The sequence below is a fragment of the Callorhinchus milii genome, unplaced genomic scaffold, assembly GCF_018977255.1.
Source record: "Callorhinchus milii isolate IMCB2004 unplaced genomic scaffold, IMCB_Cmil_1.0 Scaffold156, whole genome shotgun sequence".
Lineage (NCBI taxonomy): Eukaryota > Metazoa > Chordata > Chondrichthyes > Chimaeriformes > Callorhinchidae > Callorhinchus > Callorhinchus milii.
In genome coordinates, this window is record NW_024704897.1 from 73178 (window position 1) to 77794 (window position 4617).

A 4617-nucleotide genomic window follows, 5' to 3' on the forward strand; every position below is an offset into this window, starting at 1 on the left:
AGATCAAACCCGCTGTTTTCACAGGTCAGTCTCAGGACGTGGCCGGTTGTCCCGGTTAGACACGGCGGCTGTGTCAGCAACACATCGGCCACGACCACTGCAAAAGATAAAACACTGAAGAAGAATTATTGTGAAATCTCCTATCTCTGTGACATTGCAGACAGAATAACCGCTACAGAGGAACAGTGAAACTCTCAGAATTATAGCATTCACGGGAGAAAGCAGCCAGCAATAGAGTGAGGAAAATGAGGGCCTTCATGTTTTTGGCTCGACAGAACTGAGACTTGTGCCGAAAAACTGAGGGACAGAGGACAGCCGGACATTTGGCCTCAGATCCCCTTCTCGCATCTTGGTGCCATGCTGCCCCACAGAGAAGCGCTCTAAGTTACTGCTCCGGGTTAGCGGCGCTATATCAACGTAAGTTGTTGTTGCACAGTTTTTATCGATAAGAGTCATGGGATTGGTAACTGAGGCCGGTTAATCCGGTTGGTTAGAGTTTGGTGCTAACGCCAAGGTCATGGGTTCGATGCCCGTACTGGCCACGATCTTTGGTTCAGTAGAATAGTGAACTCCAGGTTCGTTTGTGTATCGAACTTCATTTGAAATGTTTCAGACCTGTAGTGAGCGCCTCTGATATAATTTTATTATCACGTGACAAAATCTAAGGCAATCGTGAAACAGCAAACACAACGAGACTTTCCTTCTTTATTAGTAAATCAAACTGAGTGAAGAAGCTTTTCTTCTAATAGCGACCATGGAAATACTGATAGACAAATCCAAGCTGACCCCGACTCCCAGTCTCAAACCAGCAGCCAATAATCCGCTCCAACTTGGTCCTTGAATAAAGAAGGTGAGGTGATCATCACTGACATATAAAATAAAATGATCATTCACCTGGACTTAAATAAAATAATTGGAAATGAAGCTATGGCGCCGTGGCTTAGATGGCAAAGCGCCTGTCTAGTAAACAGGAGATCCTGGGTTCAAATCCCAGCGGTGCCTTTGATGCTTTTCATTCTGGAACATCACTCGGTTTGGTTCTTGTTGCTTTGTGTTTCAGTGTATGGTGAATTGGTACAGCAGGAATCGCCAAACTCTGTCGAGAAAACATACACGGGTATAAGGAAAAATCCTTCACTCGGTCGCTTTTTTCGCACGTCATACCTAAACTGATGTTCAAGGTGAAGTTCAAGTGCATAGCAAGTTCATCTGTTTCTGTTAAACCGATGGGATGTTTGCCGGTCTCAAAATCCAAGCTGTGTGGGCTTTTGGTGGAATTTAGCTGGGTTTTATCGCAATTTTGGGCCGTGTAATGCACAAGCGACGAGCTCCGATGTGAAGTCAATTTACCAATTACATTTTTTTTTGTGTCCTCAATAATCTTTTGGAACTAATGTCATTGTTGTTAGACTTTTTCTTGACTGAAAATTCACTAGCAGCAGCTTCTGGTTGAAGAAGTTTTCGATTAATCTGTGTGAGAAAAAAAAACACAGTTGAAAGTAACAACAAAAAATTACATTTGTAGAGTGGCTTTCCCTTTCTGAGAACGTCACAAGACACTGGACATTCAGTGATCCGCTCCTTAGCTTTTGGTTGGGATGAGTAGTGTTGCAGCGCGGGGAGCGTAGAAGTAATTTTTTATCTGAAGGGAAGAAAGTTAAGACGGATCTTGAAGGCGGTACGGGAGGGGGCGACACGAAGGGACTGTGGAATGGAAGTATAGAAGATGGGGTCAGAGAGGATGAAGGCCGACCAATGGTGGGGCGGGCGAGTCAGTGCACGTGAAGCCTATCGAAATCCGCTGAGCAGAGAGAGAGAGGGTACGTTGGGTTTTGATAACAGGTCAGAGATACGGGGAGGTGGAAGTCTTTGGAGGGCATTGAAGGTGAAGAAAATGATCCTGCTCTGTATCCTCTGACTGATCGGAAGCCAAGGGAGCAAGGCGAAGATGGCGGTCATAGCGTTGTGGAGCCTTTAGCAGGAGAGAATCCGGGCTGCAGAGTTGTGGATGATCTGCTCCGTAATCTGCATGAGTCAAAACTAGGAAATGTGAACACATTTGTGTGTAGTTAAGCGGGAGAGCACTCAATTGCAGATCAAGTTCAAATCCAGACTTTTTCTCAGTGGAGTCAATATTGCGAATAAAAAATTCTCTGAATTTTCTTAATATATTAATCTTCTGTCAGTTAATAATAATCACCGCATTTAATACAGCAACTTTTATATAAAGTGCATCCATAGTGAGACGAAAAAGGAAGCTCCAAAGAAACGAGACACATTTATCCACGTTTTATTAAAAAAACATTATGGCCGAAAATTGGATGCAAGCTGAAACATCACCAGTCATATTATGGTTAACTGAGCAATCAGGCCTTCAGGTTCTGGCGATTGGTGATCCCCTCAACGTGGGCTGTTGCCTCTCTGCCCATGGTACCGACTGATACCGGTTACTGAATGACCTGCTCTGCGTGCTCCTTTCCTCTCCTCGCTGTCGAAGGACTGACTTGACGGATGATCAAGAAGTCCGTCTCGTCACTAACATTCTGCCTTTCCAAATCTTCAATATCTGTGGTTTCGGTCGGAGAGGTCAGGCCTTCGCACAGGTGACCACAGAGCTCCTCCACTATTCTCTCCCGGATCCGAGACAACTTCGCTCAGTTTCTAAAAGTACTGACGCTTACAGTCACATCACGCTCAGATCATTACCTTCCCTCAGATCTGCTCACCTTAACCAACACTTGATGTTCATCGTATCGATACTTCTCCGTGATGGGTTCTTACCCAATCCTTCATTCCGCCCATCGGTACCATGACCCATTCGGTCTTCCCAACACCATTCTATTCACAGCTCCTTCCAATGTTTGTGTTTTACTACGCGATCTTCTCCACCATGATTCCATTGAGTCTGTTTTGTAGTTTGGTCTGTTTCCTCTCATGTGGCATTTTGTCACAGCCCATCTGGAAACACAAATGATTTACATCTATTACATTTCAATAGTTTGATTCTGAGTATCCCAAATAATTCGCTACGTATGGTCAGCATGTTATATTTTTGGAAAATCGAATGATGGCTGCTGCTAACAATATTCTCCTTCTCCAGATAGAAAAGTAATATTCAACTGGAAGGGCAGGGCAGGGCAGTGGAAGATTGATGCAATCATCAAAAATCTAACATGGCTTTCAACAATATAAATCTTGCGTAATACCACTAAACCACTGGCGCTGCAACGGATGCTAATTTCGCCTATTGAATAGGACAATTACTGTTTCGATATCACCAAAATAATTTAGTTGCTTCAAACTCCAATCAGAGTGTGAAACATGGACAACCCTTCAGCTAAAATTTGGGCTCGTCCGGGATTTGAACCCGGGACCTCTCGCATATTTATTAATTTGCTATCCCAAAGCGAGAATCATACCCCTAGACCAACGAGCCACGTTGTGCATCAAATAACTGAAATGTCAACAGAAGAACTTGGCAATATCAAAATGAATGGATCTCTGTTGATTTGCTGCACATTTATATAAATTCACCTCGATCTTCAAGTCATTGAAAAAAATAAATCTTTGTGTTTTGATTGAAGCAGAACTGAGCAGAAGAGTCACAATGTAATGTCACCCAAACGGCCAGTGTTAACAGGACATACTTAGGCTGTGAGTTACAATCAAACTGAACAATAAAACTGCCGAAACCCGGGATTGAACCTTTAGGGACCTTTAGATCTTCAGTCTAACGCTCTCCCAACTGAGCTATTTCGGCGGCTGTAAAATGAAGTGTTTCCGCTTGTTTTAAAAAATTGCACATATCTTGTTTTCTAATGAAACTCCTTCTAAATTCTGGTCGCTCATTTTGGGGACTTTATAGCCGATTTATGTTGACAAAAAAAAACTTTTCAGAACTTCTTCTCAGTGATTTAGCACAGATGTTCTGGAGCTCCGAATGTCGGCCTTGAACTGGGTTTTGAACAATGTTTCGGAATGACCAAGTTCACAAGGTTAGTTTGGATGTACTTTACATCTCTAAATTCCAGCCTCTCGTGTGAGAGAAGCTGACGACCTCGTGGCGTAACGGTAGCGCGTCTGACTCCAGATCAGAAGGCTACGTGTTCAAATCACGTCGAGGTCAATATTTTCATTCACAGTCAATGCATCTTTTTGTTGTTGTTGAGTCTTATGAAAAGCAAACAATAAAAATAACGCAGAACACGAATTATCAATACGTTGTATAAAATGTTTATCATCAACATATCCCACCTAATATTAATTATGTTAATAAATACTAGTAGTAGTAATAAGTAAACAGTTCATTCACTTTACAGTGAATTCTGTGAAGTGCTTTGAGACGTCGCGAAGTTGTGAGAAGCCACTGTATCAAACGCAGTGTTTACTGAATTTATTAATCAAATGAAAACAGCGGAAGTTTCAAATAAAATAATTAAATATATGTCAAACTGAAAAGCGCTGTTGATTGCCGTGACTGCGATGTGACCCGAAGTCATAGGGGCCACAACACAATATATTAACCACTGTACGATCACGACTGTACATTTACCTCCACTACAACATTTGGGATCATTTATCATCCCTTAGGTATATAAAAACAATGACTGCGCAAAT

At 42.4% G+C, this 4617-nt stretch overlaps 4 non-coding genes across 4 annotated transcripts; 2 read left to right on the forward strand and 2 right to left on the reverse strand.

Moving 5' to 3' along the window:
• Positions 1-929: 929 nt before the first annotated feature.
• On the forward strand, positions 930-1002 carry trnat-agu. The gene has a single exon. It is a non-coding gene; the product is annotated as a tRNA-Thr (tRNA).
• Positions 1003-3346: 2344 nt separating this feature from the next.
• On the reverse strand, positions 3347-3436 carry trnap-ugg. Its single transcript is given in 2 exon segments — positions 3347-3382; positions 3401-3436. It is a non-coding gene; the product is annotated as a tRNA-Pro (tRNA).
• Positions 3437-3684: 248 nt separating this feature from the next.
• On the reverse strand, positions 3685-3760 carry trnaf-gaa. Its single transcript has one exon. It is a non-coding gene; the product is annotated as a tRNA-Phe (tRNA).
• A 294-nt stretch (positions 3761-4054) lies between these two features.
• trnaw-cca lies at positions 4055-4126 on the forward strand. The gene has a single exon. It is a non-coding gene; the product is annotated as a tRNA-Trp (tRNA).
• Positions 4127-4617: the final 491 nt, after the last annotated feature.